This window comes from Paroedura picta, chromosome 8, assembly GCF_049243985.1.
Source record: "Paroedura picta isolate Pp20150507F chromosome 8, Ppicta_v3.0, whole genome shotgun sequence".
Taxonomy (NCBI): Eukaryota; Metazoa; Chordata; class Lepidosauria; order Squamata; family Gekkonidae; genus Paroedura; species Paroedura picta.
This window is the reverse complement of record NC_135376.1, coordinates 69,793,828-69,817,278: the sequence shown is the minus strand read 5'-3', so window position 1 is coordinate 69,817,278 and position 23,451 is coordinate 69,793,828. Positions and strand designations below refer to the sequence as shown.

Below are 23,451 nucleotides of genomic sequence, written 5' to 3'. Positions count from 1 at the left end.
AGCATGTGCGAAAAGGATCTAGGAGTCTTAGTAGACCATACATTGAACATGAGTCAGCAGTGTGACTCGGTGTGAAGATAAACAGGAGGAGAGGAGAATTGTGTTAAGCCACTTTGGATTCCCATTGGTGAGGTAGGTAGGATATAAATGTAGTAAGTAAATAAATCACTTTGGTGGACTCAGAATATACAGATTTGGTCTATATTGGGGTTAGATACTCCTTTTAAAATGTCTGATAGCTTATATATGCTGTAAACCCCCATAGATTCTTCCTGAGATATATAAATAAGAACTAATAGGGAATATTGACCCTGTATCATGTCCTCTGCCAGGCCTGTGCCTAATTCCTTTCCAGTGCATTTGAATAGCCGATAATCTGCCCTCCCCAAAGTTCTGCCACTAAGACCCATTACAATAGGGAGAAAATAGACCTGAAAGTATCTAATTTCCAAGTGTAAAGGCCTAATCTGAAGGCAAGTTTTTCATGTAAATTGGGTCTCTTCTCCCGGCTTTATTAAGGTTGATCAACAAGATCAGCTTGTTTATGGCAGGCCCCTCTCTCAGGTGCTGTTTGAAAGGTGTAAACAACAATCAAATGGGGAAGAAACACCTCAAAGCAGGGAAAGGGGTGGGGGGTAATTGACCTATTCTTCCTTCCACTGGTATATAGAAATGAACTTTTCTTTGAGCCATACTGGGCTACTCAGCTTTGCAAAAAAAAAAAAAAGTGCTTACAAGCTATTCTAAACCTCAGAGCAATAGCTGCATTTTGGCCAACTTAGACTTTCTGGGTTTTTAATTACTGCAGCTTTTTAATGCAGAAGTGGGAACTGCTACACTTATGAAAACCTTGAAGATGCCCAGATTCTGCCCATTTGAAAAAGGAGTGTAATGTAGCCAGCTCAAAATATGTTTAGTCCAAGTCGAAATATCTTGTAAATAAAAATGTACAACCATGCTGAAACCATGGTTCTAGTATTTGTATATGTTCCTGCAACAATATGGAATAATTTTTGTTAGTTGCCACACGATGCGTCAATTCTTTGCTGATATAGCCAATCAAGAGCAGCATCCTAGAAATATGATAAAATTTTATTGGAGACCTTGATTCATTTTTCCTGTATCATAGGATTATTGGGTAAACTGTGTCATAGCCATTACTATCTGGAGTATGCAAAGGGAGGTTGAGTTTAGAAGTCATCTGAGCGTCACATGAGCTAATGAGTAAGGTGGGTGGTCAACTGCCTACACAATGGATTCAGGAAAGCAACGTTGCAAAACAACCACAAAAATATCCTAGAGAGCTCCTAAGTTATAAAAACTCCCATCTATAACTAAAGTTCTAGAATGTGTCCTACCATGGGTTGGTCGGACATCTTAAGGAACATCTCCCAACTTAGAGGGAGTGTTGGTATTTTCACTACCCAAGGTAGTCTCAAAATGGCTTCCAATTGCCTTCCCTTCCTCTCCCACAACAGACACCCTGTGAGGTAGGTGGAGCTGAGAATGCTCTAAGAACAGCGGCTAGGCCAACGTCACCCAGCTGGCTGCATGTGGAGGAGGGGCAGGGAATCAAACCCAGCTTGCCAGATTAGAGGCCACTGTTCTTAACCACAACACCAAGCTGGCTCTCATTGAAGGAAGAGCCACTCAAGCTGGAGGAGGTCTCCTTGGGTTTCAACCTTTGCTCAGTGAGAGGTAGGACTAGATACATATTACTTTGTTGCATCCCATCAGTATATATGACCCTGCTATAAATCTCTGATTTCTGCTAGTAAAACAACCCGGCAGCAGACAGAGTATATGGGCTGTGTTAAAAAAAATCTCTGAAAGCATATACAAATTGAAAATTTATAATTCAATTATTCATGACTCAACATGCAACAAAAATACAAAATGAAATATGATCTGTTATACCACTGCATGATATTACTACTTTGGGTAAATCCCCTTGAAGGCTTCCAGTATATTGACATATTAGCTGCATCACTTTTCTAATTGGAGAAGTGGAAACATAATCGGTGGGATTCTTTGCACATGTAAACATCTCTGAATGGAGAAAAGATAAAGTTCTTTGAAAACTAGGGTTATTACAGATTGGGCAAGGGTTGCTCCAAGCACCTGTGACATCACACTTTTTCGAGCAGAAACATTCCAACTCGAAATTGTTTGCTCTTGTACAGGAACATCAAGGTAACAGACTGGATAAATTCATTGCAGGTACCGGGAGGATCTCTTTGGCTACCTTGTTTCAAGATAAGGGGTTGGGATACTGGAAAATGTCTACCAGCCCTCTGGAAACCAAATGAGTTAGAGATTAATCAAAGAAAATCAGAGAAAAATTTATAGTTTGTGCTTTTGTTTTATTTGTTTTATTTAAAGGGGTTTTTAAACATTTATTACAACAAATTTCAATAAACAACATTCCTATAACTTGTAAGAATAACTATAATTAGAATAACAGTCTGCTGAGAATCTTCCTCAACTTCTGTTCAGTGGAAGGGTACAGCAGGTTGGCTGGCTGAGGAGCAAAGCTGGCCACTCCCCCCCCCCATGGGACTCTGGTGAGGTCTGATGCAGGGAGGGCAGCAAGGAGGGGGCAGCTGCCTGAGGGAGCAAGTTGATGGTGGCATCCCCCTAATCCAGTGTGTTTGCAGCTGCCACTGTGGGGCTGGGAGCCTAGGAGGAGAAACACACATGTATCTCTCTTACCCTTCCCTCCCATCCACACACGCTTCCCAAACAGCCACCATTGCTGGGGAGATGTGGCTTCCTGGAAAGCCCCTGCCATGCTTATAGTGGGTCTGTGTCAGTGCCACTCTCTTGCTGAGCAGCCAAGAGGGGGGCTGCTGTAGTGCCATGAACTTGGGCAAAGGTGTCCATGAGTGGAATGAGCTGACAACAGGGAAAGCAGCAGTGGCAGAACATCTGAAAAGAGAAGAAAAGTGGGTATTTGCGGTCACACTTCTTCGAACTACAGGCTTTAGAACCCAGTTCATTTGCCCAAGTAGCCCAGGGAGCCCAGGTCTTGCCCAGGGAGCCCAGTGCTAAGGATTTATCATGCTTGCCATTGGGTAGGCAGGCAGAGGAGCCCCCGGGTGCCTAGGGGGCTAGTTTTTCCAGCTGCATGTCTGGAAGTAGGTGGAGGTATCCAGCCCCGTGGCAAACCCATGTGGGTCAGTCCCCTTACTGCCCCCTTAACCAAAAATGTGCCCCTCCCTCCAACAAATAATCTCTGGCTACAGGGCTGGTTGTTTCCCTGGATTTCTATTCACTTTCTATCAGGTTAGCTTCAACTCCAAGAATAAATCACACAATGAAAGTGGGGAAATAAGAGGAAGAGGAAGAGGAAGAGGAATGCCACTTTTCTCTACCTGAAGGAGGCTCAAAGCGGCTTACAGTTGCCTTCCCTTTCCTCTCCCCCACAACAGACACCCTGTGAGGCAGGTAAGGCTGAGAGAGCTCTGATATTACTGCTCGGTCAGAACAGCTTTAACAGTGCTATGGCGAGCCTAAGGTCACCCACCTTGTTGCATATGGGGGAGTGCGGAATCAAACCCAGGTCATCAGATTAGAAGTCCGCACTCCTGACCACTACACCAGATGGCTCTGGAAGGAGAACAGATCTTGCAGAGTATGGATCCAAGACAATTAATTCACCATGGCATGAAGCCTGTATTTTGTTTTCTGCTGTTGACAAAGCTTGCATTATTCAAAAGATAATCTTTAATATAAACATCTATTGTCTGCAAGATGCTGATGTAGAATGAATGGCTTGTACTCTGCTTCAGACTCGGGCCCTTTACTCTAGGGATTTCTACATAACTCGAAGGAAACCTGATAGGGATTCCAGGAACAGACACACTCTCCTCCCCTGAACCTCCCTCCACTCAGAATATTTCAGTATTCATTCCATGTATACATTCAATGGTATTCAACTTTCTGCACTGCTTATTTATCTAACCTTGCAATATTATGTATTAGCACTTCATCATCAAGATGTGGCTAACAGCCCAGCGGAGCTCTGCTGACCTTCCCAAGGGATATCAAGTCCATTTATCGCAGACTGTGTTAAAGATAGCCGTCTAGAAGGTGAATGTCAGCTGCCTTGGACATGCCCATATTTTCCTTTCTTCTCCTCTCCAAGTGCAATTTATAAACCATCGACTCTAGAATAATCACTTGGAATATTCTGGAACATCTGGACAACATCCCTTGATCTTCTGCGTTTTGAGTTGAAATCTTCCTTGGGTTACTGCTTTTGCCTTGCTTTAAAGATAAGGCAGGACAGCTTGATTGTTTATGATCCTTACATGATCAACAGGGACATTGTGTTCCAAAGGCCAACCTATATTTTTGGATGACAGATATGTGTTACAGTCTCTCAACATGCCTCTTTTTAAAGCAGTTGTTTGAGATTACGGATTTGGCTGAATGACTGGAGAGGGCTGCTTAACTCTTCCCCTTCCAGATGTTTTCCACTCAAACATAAACACTCTAGATGCTTTTCTGCACACAGAGAAAAAAAGATACAGGTTTCCCTTTTGGGGTGGGAAAGCAAAGAGGAAGGGACAACTTCCTTTTGAATGCCTTAATAGAAAGGTGGCATAGGGTCTGGTTTTAGAAATCAAAGGGACATTTGAGTGAAAACTGCCCCAGACTCTCCAGCTATAGCTTACCTCATCTACATTTCTTTCTCTGGGTAAACTAGAATTGAGTCCACTAGCGACTAAGAGACCAACAAGATGTTTCAGGTTTCTGCTTTTAAGAGTCTACAAATGTTTGATGAAGAGTGTTTAGTCTGTCAAAACTCATACTCCTTTCTTCTAAGCCAGGGATCACCAAAATGTGGCTCTCCAGATGTCCATGGACTGCAGTTCCCATGCGCTGTTATGGGAATTGTAGTCCATAGACATCTGGAGAACCACAGTTTGGTCATCTCCATTCAAAAGTGCTACTGAACTCAAATCTAGCTGTCCTGATGTGGATCAACATGGTCTCTCTCTGAAAAATCGTCTGGATGGGTATCTTTCTCCCAACCAAATATACTTCCAGTATCAGAGGAAGAAAACAACTGAAAAGAAGCTGTGAAGCAAGTGAGCAGCAATTGTATGTGTACATGCATGCAACTGTGGTCATCATTTCTGACCTGGACCCTTACACCTATTTATAAGGTTAGCCCTTTGAAATTGAGAGGTCACAATCCAGACTTTGTCCACATAAATGAAGTCTGATGCCCTCGGTCAGCTAAAATTAGGGATGCTCGGATACTCACAGGATCAGCTCACAGTCTGCTCAACAGTATGAGCAAGGGCCTAGTTTTTCACTGAGTAATTTAGCTGTTCATGGGAAATTCAAGCCCATTTCTTTCTGGATATAACAGTTCAGTACAATGAAATCAGTAGTGTTTCATACTCTCATGGCCCAATGGTCTCTCCCCTCCCCCAACCTGTTGTCATGGCTCACTGCTCCACAGTCAATTTTGGCTGGGTTATTCACCCTTTATTCAATCAACCAGTCAATGATTTCAAAAGTCTGTGGTTTTCAAAACAGCAAAACCCCCACCACTGTTGGGTGCTCATTTAATGCCATGAGACTGAGGTTAATGGCTGCCAATCTGTTGTGATCAGCAGCATTATGTACATGCTCGAGAAGAGGTAGGCAGAGTGGTCCATGCACTTTAACAACAGGACCAACCCTACCACTCAGTCACTAAAGCAGGCTAAAAATCATAAAGAGACAACAGTTTGTTACCACTGCTGTTTGTGAAGCTGCAAAATGGTTTAACATGTTGCTCAGATCCCATGTTGGCACATCAACACACAAAGTTGCCTTCTGCTGAGTCAGATCACTGATCTATCAAGGCCAGTCCTGTCTGCTCTGACTTGGCTGCAGCTGTCCAAGGTAGCGGTCTTTCACATCACCTACTGCCACATACTCTCAGCTAGAGAAACTGGGGGTTGACCCTGAGACCTCGCGTATGCAATGTAACCAAGCAGGGATCCAAGGAGAATTGATGCTTGGCTCTTGTGCAATGGTGGCTATTGAAAATGGTAGATACACCTGCTGGCTGTGTTCAGCATGACCATCTCAGCCTCCCTAGCTAGAGAACCAGCTTGGTGTAACGGTTAGGCGAGCCAACTTCTATTCTGGTGAGCCGGGTTTTATTCTGTGCTCCCCCACATGCAGCCAGCTGGGTGACCTTGGGTTCGCCACGGCACTAATAAAGCTGTTCTGACTGAGCAGGAATATCAGGGCTCTCTCAGCCTGACAGGGAAGACAAGTGTAATCTGCTTTGAGACTCTGTCTGGTAGAGAAAAGCGGCATAAAAGAACCAACTCTTCTTTTTCTTCTTCTAGCTAAAATATCATGGTCATTCTGTATGGCAGCCTTCCTTCAAACCTATCTGGGCTGCTAAGCAAGCAAAAGACTGACTAACAGGAACAAAACCCAAAGAAGAAAGACATGGCATCAGCAAGTTCACAGGGAGCAGAAGCATGCAAAGGCTCAATCATGACTGGCTGCCCTAGGGGCAACTTTAGCACCTACTTGCGCCTTCCAAAGAGTTACAAAATATGTCAAGAGGAAGGCTGAGCTATTGATTTATGGGTCTGGAAAAATACCAGTGTATATTAACCTGGGAATAGTAACATGCAGGGATGAGTGTGAGACAGTTTGTGGCTTGGACTCCATATTGTTTTTAATGTACGTTCAATGCCAAAATCCCTCTTTTCCAAGAAACATGTTTCTCTTCAATGTGAAAACATGGCAAGAGATAGAGAGAACAACCAGTCAAATCCCAGCCTTGGCTAATGATGCTGACTCACCATAATTATATCATACTATTTGTTTTTGACTTTGAGACAGAGGACATTCCCACCTTTCTGTCATGTCTGAGTTCTATGAAATATTAAATTTATTTGAATATTTCCTGCCTCTCTATAGTTACCACCAGATCTTAAGGAAAAACTAGGCAAATGGAGAACAAGGAATGGGCAGAACCAGCTCTACAAATTTGACGTTATTAGTGCAACAGGGGACAAAAGCAATGCAGAAGACTCCTATGTGGTCCTTGGAGTGTAAGATGAATGTAGCTTCCCATGACAAATCAGAACTATTCTAATCTCTGTGATTGCCACTTTGACCTATACAGACCTACAGTCCGGATCATTTTTGTTCAGCTGGTGGCTACAGAAGAAAAAGAGGAAGAAGAAGAGTTGATTCTTATATGCTGCTTTTCTCTACCTAAAGGAGTCTCAAAGCAGCTTACAGTTGCCTTCCCTTCCCTCTCCCCACAACAGACACCCTGTGAGGCAGGTGAGGCTGAGAGAGACCTTGTGGTGAGCCCAAGGTCACCCAGCTGGCTGCATGTGGGAGAATGGGGGATCAAACCCGACTCGCCAGATTAGAAGTCTGCACTCCTAACCACTACACCAAGCTGGCACCAAGAATGAGAAAACTCATTCTGTAAGGCAATAGAAGCAGAGGTAAGGCAATAGAAGCAGAGGCAAGATCTCTGTATTACGATTATAAAATGTTATTTCATGAAACAGTTGGAGCGAAATCGTAGACCCAAGGGAGACATAAATTGCATGCAGCTGTAGCGAAGCAATAGTAGTCATGGGGATAATGTTAGCACATGTTCAAAAAGATATTGCATGACATCTGAGTTAGTCAGAATAACATTTTTGTATCACACAGACTGAAGCTCTGTTCTATGGGCGGGAAGACACAAATGTTTAAGAACACTCCAAACATCAGTTGCCGGAGGGGAATGCTTGGCTGATGCCTGCATCAGAAGAAATGGAGGTACACTAAATAATGGGTTGCCAGGTGTACTGTAATTCAGGACTCAATGTTCTGTCAGCAATCTCAGGAATGCTCGGCGTGGAGGACAGCCAGCTTGGTGTAGTGGTTAGGAGTGCGGACTTCTAATCAGGTGAACCAGGTTTGATTCTGCACTCCCCACGTGCAACCAGCTGGATGACCTTCGGCTCGCTAAGGAGTAGCGAGTACTGCTCTGACTGAGCAGTAATATCAGGGCTTTCTCAGCATCATCTCCCTCACAGGGTGTCTGTCGTGGGGAGAGGAAAGGGAAGGCAAATGTAAGCCGCTTTGAGACTCCTTTGGGTAGAGAAAAACAGCATATAATAATCAACTCTTCTTCTTCTTCTCACTGCCTACAGAGTGTTGCGGTCTTGATCAGGATGGGTGGGAGCCCACTTTAGGAGAATATTTTATCACCCGCAGTTCACTGGAAAAAATGCAGTAGAAATACCAGCTCATTTGACAGGTGCCTTATGCCAGCTGCATGGAGGCCTCAGCCAGACAATAGCAGCTGGGGGACTTATCCCTCCCCATGCCACCATTGGTGAAGCACTGGGGGTCACCTTGGCTCATAGAATCATAGAATAATAGAGTTGGAAGGGACCTCATGGGTCATCTAGTCCAACCCCCTGCATTGCGGAGCTGGGGTGGGGCTTTTGGTGCATGTGGGAGCGCACCAAAAGCAGATGCATGGTCAAGTTGCCTTCTTTAAGGCGCAGGTTGTGTCATGCTGGCCTCTTCCTCCTCCAGCGGTCGGCGAGCTCAGTCAGCTCCTACCCACCTGCCCAGTTATAAGGTATTGTTAACAGTTATGGTTCAGTTGGTTTGTTAATCTTTGGGTTATTCTTGTTAAAAATAAAATTATTTTGTCACAACTTTTGGGGGCGGCTCCGGTACGGTTAGGGAGCCTGTTTTTTTTTTGGGGGGGGGGTTCAATTGTGGGTAGAACTCCCCACCATTGGGGCCTCCTTAAAGCTAGTGGCTTGTGAGTTAGGCCGACCCAGATGGGAAGGCTGGAAGCTCGCAGGGCCAGGTGGCCTGTGTGAATGCAGAGGAGTTCTGTGTCTCTCTCTGGCAGGCACCAGGTTGGAACTCCTCCCTAGGGAGTGGAACTGGGTGACTGCCTGGTGCTGCTGGAGTCAAGGGGCAGCAGTCTACAACTGCAGGTTCAGGCTCTCCTATCCGTACCCAGTTTTTGTGCCAACCTCTGCGTTAATAAATTTGTGTCCGTGTTTGAAGCCATCCAAGGGTACGGGCTGTCATTCCCTGCATATATGTCAGTCTGCAATCAAGGCATGAGTGAGCCATGCCCGAGTGTCCTCCTGACAGCGTTGTTTTCTTTTTAGCACAGATGCACAACAAGAGTCCCATTTGGACTGGGTCTGCAAAACTGCAGTGGAGCGGTGGTGTTAGGAAAGGCTTAATACTTGGAGGTTAGGATTCCTGGTTAGGGCTGCCAGCTGCAGGTGGGTGAATACCTGGAGATTTGGTGGCAGAGGCTGAGGAAGGCAGGATTTGGGGAGGGGAGGGTCCATCCTGCAAAAACTGCCATTCCTGTCAAGGGAACTTACCTCTGTCACCTGGAGAACCATTCTGGAATCTCTATGCCCCATCTGGAGGTTAGCAACCTACTCCCAGCAGTGTCTGAGAAGCTGCTGGTGGTTGTTAAGATGGCTGCTGAAGTTGTTGAAGTCAGGGCCTCTAGACTCACATTGCACATTTTCTTCACAAGTAACTGGAATCAATTATTTGTGGAACCTGGAACATCTTCCTAAATTCCCAGTATGACAAGGGTACATTTTTGTCCCTGCCATTTCCCATCTGTTTCCAGACACAGCTCAAAGGGTGGTTCTCTTTAAGACCCAATGTAGCCAAGGGGATTTTTGAAGCCAGGGTACCTGAAGACCCATCTCATCCAGTTTAGATCTGCCTCTAAAGCCAAGCAGGAGAAATTCAACAAAACGGACAGTGGCTAATACCTTTATTCCAATGAAGTGAATCAGTCACATGATGTATATACAGTCAATAGGTATATATGAGTCCCTAGGTGGATACCTCATTTTTGAAGGACTTCTTCAGTGACTATGTGTACATAAATAAAAAATAACCTAAGTATTTCATTACATTCAAAAAAAATCAAAGAATCACTTCTGCAGCATACCTTATTGTAATCAATTTTTCTTTCCCAAGAGAATATATAATCTCGTCACATTCACATCTGTAAAATATATGACAATCTACAAAAAACTATTTCAAAATTCCAGGTGTGAAGCTGGTGGTGACTAGAGACAAGGCATTTTCTGTGGTGGCCCCTCACCTTTGGATGCTCCCGCCCTTAAAGCTAGCCTGGCACTTATGTTACTGTTTTAGATGCCAGCCTAAAACATGTCTTTTTAGCTGTCTCTTTAAGAAGCTGTTAAAGCTGGTGCTTTAAGAAAAAGCTGTAGCAAGGAAAAGCCATACATTTGCTTTTATAGGTATGAGTGATGACCATTCAACTGAATTAAATACTTTCTGTGAGCCAGTTTGATGTTTTATAGCTCAAAATTCATAAACTTGGTATCTGCTAACCTGAGACAGGCATGTCATGCCTTTATAGAGTCTAATTCAGAAGGCTGGATTTTCACATAATGTATCCAGCCACTACAGAATTAGTCCAGACTGAGAAACTGAACCCCTAACGTGGACAGGCCAGGCAAATCTGAGTTCATCAGATCTTGGAAGCTAAGTAGGGTTAGCCCTGGCTAGTATTTGGATGGGACACCAATGATACAGAGCCAGGCAATGGCAAGTCACATTTCTTGCTGTGAAAATCCTCCAAGGTTGCCCTAAATCAGCTGTGATTTGATGGCCAAAAGTTTTTAAAGCATATCTGATTTTGCTGCATAGAATTGTACTCTAAAGCTCCTTAGATTGTCCAAATGCTTGTTTAGGACTATAATTCCACAGTAGTTTCACTATTGCAGCAAAATTAAACAGTTGTTGCTGCAAAGATTAACAAAGTTTATTGCAGCAAAAGCCTTTATAAGTCAGAGTTCGTTTGGAGGGAATACAGGCAGAGAGTTTAGCTCTGACTCTGGAAAGCTTATTCTGGAATAAATTGTATTAGTGTTTAAAGTTCTACTGGATTTCTCTTTTATTTTGCCCAGCACTAGTTCATTTCCATACAAGGCACTGATTGCACTGTTTCACTCTGCCTCATACATACAAAGAATGTAAAACCAACAAAGTCTATGATTTAGACTGGATTTCAAAAGGTTTCTCTCATACTTTCTGTCCCATATTAATATTCGCATGCACACAAAAACTAGCAGAGGAATGCACTTAAGTGCTTTTCTCGCATGAAAATATCCTCCAAGTTTATTCAGACTAAAGCTGTCCTGGAAGATACATGCTTGAGAGGCAGCATACTAAGATGCAGGTGGGTGGACGTTTTGATCTGAAGCAGTGGAACAAATTTTGAGACCAGCGGCCCCTTCAAGAACAACCAAGTTTTATTCGTATTAACATACTAGGAAGTTCACCTGCACAAATGTCATGCTTTTGTGGAACTATCTGCACAGCTGACCAAAAGTAGAGTTGCCACCCTCCAGGTGGTAGCTGTAGATCTTCTATTACAATTGATCTTCAGGCAACAGAGATCAGTGCACCTAAAGAAAATGTCTAGCTTGGAAGGTTGACTTTATGGCGTTATATCTGGCTGAGAAGAGCCTCTTGTGGTGCAGAGTGGTAAGGCAGCGATATGCTGTCTGAAGCTGCCTGCCCCTGAGGCTGGGAGTTCGATCCCAGCAGCCGGCTCAAGGTTGACTCAGCTTTCCATCCTTCCGAGGTCGGTAAATTGAGTACCCAGCTTGCTGGGGGGGGGGGGTAAACGGTAATGACTGGGGAAGGCACTGGCAAACCACCCCGTATAGAGTCTGCCATGAAAAGAGCTCAGAGGGCATCACCCCAAGGGTCAGACATGACCCCGTGCTTGCACAGGGGTTACCTTTACCTTTTTATCCGGTTGAGCTCTTTTCCCTCCCCAAATCCCACCCTCTCCAGGCTCTGCTCCCAAAACAACCAGGTATTTCCCAGCTTATAGTTGGCAACCTTACAGAATAGACTTACACAACAGAATAGCCCTTCCCAATGGATTGTCCATGTCAAACAATGGAGGACGGGAGTTTCAATGCTGGGCTCACTGAAATCAATTGTATTGGGGTAAAATGAGGTAACACAGAACACCTGAACATTGTTGTACTTGAGGGGAAATGAAGTAATACAGAAGATCTATCGAATGTAGTCAACAAAGTATGCATGTGTGAACCAGCTATAGTCACATTCTGTCCTGTGCCAAGTTTTTAGAGCGATAACAATGGCATAAAATGGTAGGGTCGGTAATTCCAGGTGCACTTTGCAAATCAAGATATTTCCTTTCTGCCTGTCTGTTGTTTTTTTCTCTTGACAATATGTAGCTATTGCACACTGAAGGCTCCTAAGGGCATGGTCTGTTTGTCTAGACTTTCTGGGGAGAAATCAGTTAATTATGTTAAACAATTTGTATAGCTTTTCAGCACTGTATGTGATGTCTACTAGCCCTATCATTAGCAGTATTATGTTTTACTACAGTTTGTTTACAGAAGTATGCTTCCTTCCAAAATTTGGAGCAGAACACTACCAAAGTTTATTTTTTTATTATATAAAATCTTTGGAAGATCAAAATAAAATAAGGATGCATATAAACCTGGAGAGTTAATTACTAAATAAAACTCCAAAGAAATAGGCAGATAAATTTAATGTTGGTAAAATCATTTTTTTTTCTAATGCTGTTTATATGTAAACAAACTTCTTTCATTTTATCCTCAAAAACTTTACATGTTGGTAGTTTTTCTGTTTCCAAAGTTCAGCAGCTGTTAAAATATAAAGAGAAAATGTTCTAAATTTCTTTGGAATGGAATAGTTAAGTTTAAAAAAAATAATAGGAGCACCCCACCCCATCCCCCCAAAATTAGCTCTAACACAGCCCCATCACATGTGTAAGAAATCTGCCTTGGGGATAATATAAAACTAACAGTAGTTATTAGCCTCTTTATGCATTTTAGCTAATTAATAGGAGAGAAATGCTGTTGATGAGACACTTTTATGACATTTTCCCTCACACACAAGCTGTCTCAAAAAGCTAATTCGGTTTTGTATAAAAACGTCCAGACTTGAGTATCAATTTCATAACCTAGAGAGTAATGCCATTTTTGAGAAAAGTTTGACCATATTCTCTACACAGCTTTACAAAGGACTATATGAAATGCAGAAAGTGCGGGGGTAGTCAAACTGTAGTCCTCCAGATGTCCATGGACTACAATTCCCATGAGCCACTGCCAACGTTCGCTGGCAGGGGCTCATGGAAATTGTAGTCCATGGACATCTGGAGGACTACTGTTTGACTACCCCTGAGAAAGTGTGTTGATGTTCCTGGAGGCTGCGAGAGCTTCAAAGGTAGACTAATTTGCATGTAGTGGAGAAAGGGAATTTTCCCGTTGCTACGTTCAGGTACGGTATTAAATTGCACCATTGGTTTTGTTGAGAAGCACAGTCTCTATCATGCAAGGGTTCTCCCCATTCCAAACAATAAGAATTTTGCTCATCTGCACACGGCTCTAGTTCTTTCGCTATGCAAGTTACTGGAGAAAACTATGGAGAAAGTTTGCCACCAGTCTTATTCCATATTTCGACAATCTTTAAACCACCCTTGGCGCCGCAGGCGCCACGGGCTAAATAAAAGGCTAAGGGGTTCTAGGGCGGGATGTGTCCGTGATGAGGAAGGGTCTGGATTGGACCCTTCCTCCGGACAGACAATCGGAGGGACCAATCGGCAGGCGCGCAGCGCCTGCCGATTGGTCCCTCCGATTCCCAGCCCCAGCAATTGCGAGCCGCGGGCAGCATGGCTCACAGTTGCTCCCTTCACCACTGGCCTGGTGCGTCGGAGGCGCAAAGCACCTCCGACACGTCAGGCCGCTGAGGGAGCCCCCGGCAGTTGCGAGGGGCTCAGCTGCCGGGGGCTCCCTGCCTGCTGGCCTGAGCTGCCGACCGAGCGAGCCCGGGGGTGCGCGCTTCCACACCGCCGCACGCACGAGCCTGCCGAGTGACCTCCGAGGGGCAGTCTGGCAGCAAGCCCTCCGCCCGCCGCCATTACCTGCAAGCCTTGCGAGGCCAGAGCTCGCCGCTGCCGCTGCCGCTGCCAACGCATCGCCCCCCAGCCCAGCCACCAGCGGACGCCGGGGGATGCTTCGCCGCCGCCGCCCGCACTGACGCGACCCACCACGAAGCACCCGCTGCCCAGCTCCCACGATGCCGGCTGAGGCTGCTCCCGCCTGCCGCGCACACGCTGGACGCCCCGCTGCCGCCCATTATTACTCGCCCACCAGACCAGCCCACCAGCAGCGGCCGGTGCAGGAAGCTTCGGGGCACCCGGCGGCGCCGGCAGCACACTCCACCACGTGGCCCAAGCTGATCACCTCCAGCGGCGCCACATGCAGCCTCTCACGCCTGCCACCCAGGCGCCGCCCGCGCCGCCACCCACCAGACACAGCCTGAGTGCCCAGCCAGCTTCCCAGCCGCTGATCGGGAATCCTCCGCAAGTCACTACAGCCCGTCCACTTCCTCCTGCCCTCCAGCTTGCCCACCGCTCGCCCCCCAGGACAACAGGTAGGCCGCGAGGTCCCACCCCTCCCGCACAACCCCAGACAGCCATGCCCCGCCGGACAGCCATGCCGCCCTCATTGCGCGCCCTGCTAGCACCCGCTGCATTTTGCTTGCAGCGGGCTTATTTTCTAGTGCAATTAATAATTCCTTTTCATGGTTTCCCTAGGAGGTTATGCTTTGAAGAGCTCAGCTCTGCCCCCTTCTGCTGCTGCTGATGTAACCACAGCTTGTGGGCTCTGTGGGGCAGAACCTGGAATGAATCTTGCGAATATTCCAAAATAATAAGACCTTTTTTTCCTTTTCACTTAATGCAATATCACATAACAAAAACATAGTAACACTACAGAACAATGATCTTTTAAAGTCCAAACAATAAATGTTTCCCTCCTCCTAGCTTGACACTCCCAATGTCCATCTCTTTCCTCTTATTGGTGTCCCAGAAAGTCCAAACTGAACACGCAGCACACTGACTTAGAAGATGAGGGTCCCAACAGAATTCCCCATTCGATCGAACAGCCCTGAAACAATAATTCTAACATTTACAATTTAGAACAGTTAACAGTTTCCATACGCAACAGTTTCCATACAGTTAACAGTTTCCATACACAAAACATAGATACCTTACACCAGGGGTAGTCAACCTGTAGTCCTCCAGATGTCCATGGACTACAATTCCCATGAGCCCCTGCCAGCATTTGGAATTGTAGTCCATGGACATCTGGCGGACCACAGGTTGACTGCCCCTGCCTTACACAACATGCTTAGAGCAGGCTTTCTTAACTGTTTTACCATTGAGAAACCCCTGAAAAATTCGTCATGCTTCAAGAAGCCCCAGAGATCATGAGATCATGCAGAATATGGTTGGGAAGCAGAGCTGTATACATGCCCACCTAGGCCCCTCCCTTCCCACCCTTTCCAGGCTCATCATTGGCTATTGGGGGGGGGGGTTCAACATGACCATATATGGTCATATCATCCAATAAATGTTAAAGAAATTTAAAAAATATATTGAAAATTAATTAGTCCCACCCATTCAGGAAACCCCAGGGTTTTATGAAGCCCTAGTTGAGAAACCCTGGTTTGGAGTCTATGATTAAGGTTTAAGCCCCCATCAGGGCAACCTTGCTTCCGCCTTCTACTTCCCAGTCATTCCTCCCCCTTCTACCCCTGAAGGCTCCACCCCTTCCTGGCCCACTGCATTCCTAGCTAGGGGTTACACCAACATCCTCAAATCGAGTTCTCTTTTCAATTTTTAAAACATTTCAAATGGTTCGTCATTGGTTTTTGTTTTTGGCACGGAGTGATTTCCATCTTGCTGTGTCCTACTTCTGAAGGTACCAGCTACAGTTACTGGCAAAACATCAGGGCCTAAAACTGTTAGAGCACAGCCACACAGCCCGGAAAACCCACAACAACCAGTTGACTCCAGCCGTGCAAGCCTTCAACAATTCATGGCTTGTCATTGCTTATCTCCTAAGAATGTCTCAAAAGTCATTGAGTAAACCCGACTTCATTTTGCAGAAATAAAACTGTAAAAGCTCATTGGGTAGGAGTAACATGACAGGAAGTTCAGGTGACTTCTGCTTCATCTTTCCAGAGGTCCAGACCAACATGGTAAAACAGGAGTTGTACATCCCTCTGTGCATGGAGATGTAATGATGGACACCACCTCAGAAGGCTGTACATCATGGAGAAGACAATCTCTCTGCACATTATCTTGAATGCATGAAAATAGGAAACAAACTCACATCCTGTTTTCAAGTCATACTGTGCAAAGTACCCTTAAACACTAAAGGGGAAGATTAATCACGTTATCTTGACAATGAACCCAGCTGCTATGGGTGATAAAGGGACCAAAAATAAACAGGGGGGAAATGCTAGCTGGATCCCACCACATGCCCTTCCCGTTCACTCTGTTTATTTGTGACATATTTTCTCCACTGGACTTTTCTCCCAAGTATGCATGCAGAAATGTGGAGCATTCACAGACATTTTCTGAAGTCTATCATGTGAAACTTATCTCATCAGGTTTCAGAAACTGAGCAGGGTAAGCCCTGGCAAGTATTTGGGTGGGAGACTTCCAAAGAATACCGGGATCATGACACTGAGGCGGGGAATGGCAAATCACCTCTGAACATCTCTCGCTGTGAGAACCCCTTGTGGTCACCATAAGTCTTGATAGCCCTTTCCACTATCATACTATGAAGATCATGAATCTATCAAGGTCAGTATAGTCCGTTCTGACTGACAGCAGCTCTCCGCGGTCTTGAGTAGAACACTTTTTATCACCTACAACCTGATCATCTTTCCAAGCCGCTGAGCCTGGGACATTATGCAGGCAAAGCAGCTCTTCTACCACTGAGTCCACTAAAAGCTATCTTGGGCCACATATGAGGCCTCCAGAACTCACGGTCTACTAAACCACATGGAGCCTGCCTGCCATGAGTTCTGGCGGGCTGGGCACTCTCCTAGCTCACAGATTGGCTGTAAGAATAAAACAAAGAAGAGGAGAATGGTGCTATAAGTTGCTTTGGAACTCCACTGGGGAAAAAGGTAGTTGTAAATGAAATTTAAAAAGGATTCAAGGCCGTGACAGCTAGCGGCATTTCCTTGTCTATTCTCAAGTGCCAGCTGCACTGCCTTCTTGTCGAGAGCCAGCTTGGTGTAGTGGTTAAAGAGCGGCGAACTCTAGACAAAGATAAGGTAAGATCAAATTCTTCCAGTATGTCTTTCCCTTGGGTCATCATATATCGTATGCGGTTTCATTTGAACGAGCTCTGCAGATTGTGACTGCAGAAGGTTTAATAATGATAATATCCCTCCAGGAACTGGGGTGTTATAGGAAATATATCCCATATATATTTATGAGATTACACCTATTAACCTTCATTTACCTCTGTGATGAGTCTGTAGAGTGCCTTTTATACTGTTTCTGTTTTGTCTTTTGTGTACCTCAGGGTCTGTGCACACACTCTTGATAGCCATCAATGGATCTTTGCCACAGCTCTTCTACACTGATCTAAGGTAAAGAGCATCTATGTTCCATTTAGGAATCACAGGAGGCAAATATCACTCCCCCCGCCCCCGAGAATCACACTTGTGTATTTCTGATCCATTACATACTAGGACTTGGTATATCCTGGAAACTCCCAATCTTTTGGAAAGAATGCCCCTGGGGATTTCCAAGGACTCTGAAAAGCTTGGAGATTGTGGCACACAATATTTTTGATGACAAAACTAATCGTATAATTTTTTTAAAAAAAACATCTGCTTATATTGTAAGACAGAACAGGAATGGTATCATAGCAATCTGATTTGGTCATCTTTGTGGAAAATAAAACAGACATGCTCACTTTATATTTGATCAGCCATTCCCAAATGTTGCTACTGTGAGAAAATATTTAGTGTGCAGAGAGAAATCAATATGAGAAATCAGCATTAAAGGCTTTCCACAGAGGTTGCTGCTGTATCTCTGTGTAGTGGTTAGGAGCAATGGCTTCTAGTGGCTTCTAATCTGGTGAGCTGGGTTTGATTCCCCACTCCCCCACATGCAGCCAGCTGGGTGGCCTTGGACTCGCTACAGCACTGATAAAGCTATTCTGACCGAGCAGTGATATCAGAGCTCTCTCAGCCTCACCTCCCTCACAGGGTGCCGGGTGTGGGGAGAGGAGAGGAAAGGCAATTGTAAGAGACTCCTTCGGGTAGAGAAAAGCAGCATATAAGAAGCAACTCTCCTTCTTCTCCCCCTCCCTTTCAATCTATGCATGCTCATGTGAAAAGAGGAACTGTATTCAGTGAATGAAGGATTGGTAATTTAAGTGCCCTGATGGAGCTCACATAGTTCTGCAGGGCCTGTAAGATGGAGCTCTTCTGCCAGGTCTTTGGTTGAGACCAGGACAGTTAAGATCTGGGTCCTCCCAAGCCAACAAGAGAACAAGGCCATCATGTCGCTCCCTATCACCCCCCCCCCACCTGCTTATACATCTTCTGTCGAGCGGGGGTGGAGAGGGCATTTTATTCTGCTGTCAGGTATGTGGACTGGAGTTTTATGGACTACGTTTTTATGAGGTGGAATTTTATTATGGGGTTTATAACTTTGTTACTCACCACCAGCCAGTTATAGGAGTAGAAGGATATAAATCAAATTATGAATGAATGAATGAATGAATGAATGAATGAATGAATGAATGCAATGTTTCAATTGGAGAGGAGGCCAGGGCAATAAAAATATGTCAATGAACTATGATTTATCCTGCCGCTCCCGGTGAACTCCTGCTCGCTGAGTGACCTGATGTTATCTCCTGCTTCCTTATTCAGCGTGGCTTCTGGTTCCAATTACACGATGTAAGGTGGATCCCTTTTTAAAAATGCAGAAGTATTAGAAGATGGATTTGGTGAGAGGACAGCAGCCAAGACACGCTTTGGGAAAGACAGCGCTCGATTCAGGGATGTCAGCAGCAACAGAAGGGGCAGGGCTGGGCTCCGCAGAGCATAACCTTCTAGGAAAGCCCCTACAATGCCCTTCTGTTCTGATGCATCCGTGCCTTCCACGGAGCTGAGCTTGAAATAATACCACAGTAAACAACCAGCTAGGCCAAGAAGTGTTCGTGCAACTGTCTGACAAAACGCAAATCTCTTTTGCATGCGGCTGCAATTCCTCTTTCGAGGCTAGCAGGAGCAAACTGTTTCTTCAAAGAGGTAGGATGCAGGGGAAGAGGAGAAGGAAAATAAATGCAGAGTGCCTTGAAAGCATTTTTTTCTTTATCTTTTGCTCTGTCAGGGGACACGGCTTGCGGATGACAGCCTTATTCCCTGCAGTCTTTTGCAAGAATAGGTGGAATCAATTGTTTCTCAGGCTCAATTTGAACAAAGTCCAGGGGAACAGAACTGTATTTGCTTTGATGCGTCCCTTATTACCTGTACCTTTCCTCTTCCTCCCTCCTTTCCTCTTCATCTGCTCCCTTCCTACACCAGCCTTTCATAATTTTAAGGTGTAAGGCCCATACGGATAGCCAAAATCAAAGAGGAGTCATGTAATCATTCCTATCATGTCACTCTTCCATGCTAGGAAAGAGCCAACTCTCATTTCCCACTGTGGCTTCTGCCCTCCTGGATCTAAGGCAAAGGGGACAATTTTGAGGGACCAAAGGGGAGTTTCCATGGGGCTTCACTTTACAAAAAAACAAACAAATGAAGAGCTTTTTTTCACTTTTCACTACCCAAAAAAGTCCCTAAGCAGCTTAAAAACACATTTATCTTCCTCTCTACACAACAGACACTCTGTGAGGGAGATGGAGCTGAGAGAACTCTGAGGGCCTTTCCGCACGCCACAAATGTAGCTTAATGTTTAACTAATGAAGACGCTATATTCTGGCCCCTCCACATGATGCTGCCCAAATCCCATGTCTCAGCAGAAACTGCTCGTTACATTCTCCATTTTAAAGTGGATTCACCACCCTAAAAACAGCTAGCTTATGGACAGCAACCAGCAAGCAACCAGCAGAAGGAAGGTATGGAGGCACAAGTGCACCAAGGACATCTGCAGTGGTGCTCCCCAACCACCGGGCTGTGGCCTGGTAGCGGGCTGTGGAGGATTCAGTACCGGGCTGTGGCAGGGGGGAGGGAGGCACAGGCACAGGTGCACCAGCAGGTGCGCCTCCCTACCCCCCCTTGCAGCGTGCGCTCACTGCACTGGGAGCAATCAGCTGCCTCCCGGCGCAGTGTGCACTACGCTGCCGGGGGGAGGTGTGGGTGCCAGCGGGCATTTGCAGGTGCTGGCATGTCTGTGCCCACACCCCCACACACACACACAGCATGCTCCCAGCGCAGTGAGCGCCGCACCACAGGCCTGAAAATGTTGGGGACCGCTGGTCTGCAGCATCCCACCCTCATTCCCGCCTCCCTCTCCCTTCTTCCCAGGGATGAGAATTACTTTTTAAAAATTGGAAAATTTCCTGGAGCAATGAATAGGTGAACATGCGTGTAGGTGATGCTAGAAATAAAAGAATATTTCATTCAACAAAGCATGCCTCTCAAAAATATTCTCCTCCCCAAAAAATCAGGAATGATATTAATTTACTTATTTATCAAAGGACTTAGCCACCTTGGCTTCAGTGCCTTTCCGGGGGGCTGGGGGGGGGGGTTGAGGTACAGCCTCCATACTTTCGGGGTAGCTCCAGGAGGCTCTTCCCTGACTTCCCTCCAAATTTCAAAATTTTTGGTCCAAGGGGTCCACTCCACATCTATGGTTCCCAAAGAGAGTGTCCCCCTCCATTATATCCTATGGGACTGACTCTCCATTGGATATAATGAAGGGATGGGGTACCGTTTTCAGGAGAATCTAGAACTGGACTCCATGGACCAATCGTTTTGAAATTTGAAAATTGGAAGGGAGTCAGGGAAGAGCCTCCCGGAGCAACCCCTCAAACTTTCACACACCCCCAGAAAGGCGGAAAGACCCCAGGAAAGGCGGGAGTGAAAAAATTCCCATTATAGTCTATGGTGTCATTGACTTTCATGGGCGCCAAAGTAGAGATAGCTGAATTGGGCCCTTCATGCACAAACCTACATGATCCCATAATGGGTGGTTTTCAAAAGCACAGTACATCTATGATTCTATGCATAGGCATTACAACTGAGAAGTATGTTATTAAAAAATTAGCAGGCTTTGCAGAACCTTTAAACTGCATCAGAATATGGAGGAAGGGGATTGGTTGCCTGAATTGTTTGACAGGCGGAAATGCGACATGGATAGGGCGTGTTGCTCTCTTCTGCCTCTTCTAGCAGCAGATGAGGGGATAAGACATGCAAAAAGAAGGCAGATAAAGGTGAGACAACAAAAAGGTAAGGAGGGCCTGGGGGGCACAATGTAATGTTGCACTTTGCGGGCATGATGCTATTTTTAATAATGTGTGGAAATGCCCAGGACTTCAGGTGAGGCCCAATGTGACTGACCCCCACATTTCCCTTGCTATCTGTTTGTACCCATTTTTCCAGCTACTCAGTGCCATTGAGGAAGGCTCTCCTGGTGGCAGAAGCGACAGCTCTCCCAGCTCCATACGCTGGCCAGGGCTGTTCATGAACAGGTGTGCAGGTGGTACAGGGTGAGGTGGGAAGTGAGGTGGGAGGACTTGGGAGAGGGATGTGTGGACAGGTAGGGGCATGCAGAAGAGGGTAGAGAAGGCAGCAAGGTTGGTTGGTGGGCTCCCCTTGGCCACTGCCTGGCACCAAAATCTGGAAATGATCCTAATGCTTGACCACCCAAGCTCAGGATTTACATTTGAAAGTTAAATGATCAAAATCCCTTTATTCTTTAATATTGTTCTTATAACTAATCTGGTTATTAAATATAATGACATTCAGAAATTTTTCCAAAGCAGTTGTTATCCTTGTGCCTCACAATCTCTTTTTCACAGTTGTTTGACACGAAAGAAGGGGGGGGCAGCCAAAGGAGATAATGGCTCAGCAGATTACCAAAAGGATAGGAACATCTTCCCACCAGAATTGTTAACTGATGTTCCCACTGAAGAGGATTATCCCTGTAGCCATTCATCTGCCTAGAGTTTCAATAGCCTTTCAGTCAATGGAGTGTTTTCACAGGCTTTCAGAGTGTTGTCTTCATTCTGCATAAGGAGCAGTGGTTGTTTGTTCATTCTGTTTGCTCTTCCATTCTCTGTTCTGGTGCAGCATCTATCTGCCTGTCCATCTATCCGAAGGCAGACACAAGCGATGGTGTGTTTGTAGGAATAGGCAGAGGATCCCCCTACCTGCCTGCTGGGGACAGGAGCAAGCATGTTGTTTGGGAAGGCAGGCTGGTCCCTGAAGAGCAGTTGTGGGGAAATACAAGGGAAATGTTTCCAGCTTCCACAGAGGGGAGGAACAAAACAGACAACAAGGTGTGCAATATCTATGCTATGGAAAGTATTCTGAGTGTGTTAAAGATCAGCGAGGATCAAATTTCTGAGTTCTTTTAGATTTCTAAGATAAAGCAGCATGCAAAATTTCCTAACTCCAAACCCTGCTTGAAGAGTAGGTCTCTACTCTACAGAATAGAGACCTTCCTTTACATCTACCTAAAAGATGACAGGCAGCATTCCTTGTTGATGGTGACAGTCTCTGAGAATGTCATAAGCACTCAAGAACATAGGAAGAGCCCTGCTGGATCAAACCAATGATCCATCTAGTCCAGCATCCTGTTTCACATAGTGGCCAACCAGTTCCTCTGGATGGCCAACAATAGGGTGTAGGGGATGAGGGTGTACCCTGTTGTCACCTCCTGGCTCTGGGGTTCAGAGGTTTAGTGTCTCTGAATGCAGAGGTTCCCTAGTGCTAGTAGCCACTGATAGACATTACCCTCCAAGAAACTATCCAATCCCTCTTTTAAGCGTTTATTCCAGTGGCCATCACTACATCCTCTGCAAATTCCACATTTTAATCACTCTCTGTCTTACCAACTAAGTGGAACAGAAAACAATTACAGCTGGAAAATCTTTTTCTCATTGAAACAAGCATACACAATAACTAATAAAGAATACAGCCACGAGACTTAATGAAGAAAATACACGGGGGGGGGGGATCTTTTAAAATCCAGTGTATACTCCTCCAAACTACAGATCACATAGGAGAGCTGTAATCAGATCTGACAAGGTGTTTTTGAACCTGTGCAGCTGTGAAATGGGAGATATTTAATCCTTTTATCCTGCAATTTCTTTCTGATCGAATCCCCCCCATATTAATCTAGTAAAGACACACATCTGTATATTGCCTGTATTTTATTAGTACTAATAATACACAGAAGGGAATTTCTATCAGAAAAACAAAGAAGTAGACTTTCATGTGACTGACAAGCCAATAGGTTTATTGGTTACATTCCACATTCAGCAAAGTTTCTGTTAAACATCGCACACGGGAGCTTGAATGGAACCTTCCTGAATCTCATCTGGT

The 23,451-nt window shown here is 45.3% G+C and overlaps 1 long non-coding RNA gene across 2 annotated transcripts in view; it reads left to right on the top strand.

Moving 5' to 3' along the window:
* Positions 1–19,240, top strand: part of LOC143843725 (uncharacterized) — a 29,262-nt gene extending 10,022 nt beyond the window's left edge. For both annotated transcript variants that reach the window (XR_013233670.1, XR_013233669.1), the window contains 2 exons: positions 17,466–17,532; positions 18,826–19,240. This is a non-coding gene — a long non-coding RNA (uncharacterized LOC143843725). The remainder of the gene's footprint in view (positions 1–17,465; positions 17,533–18,825) is intronic.
* The last annotated feature ends 4,211 nt before the right edge of the window (positions 19,241–23,451 follow it).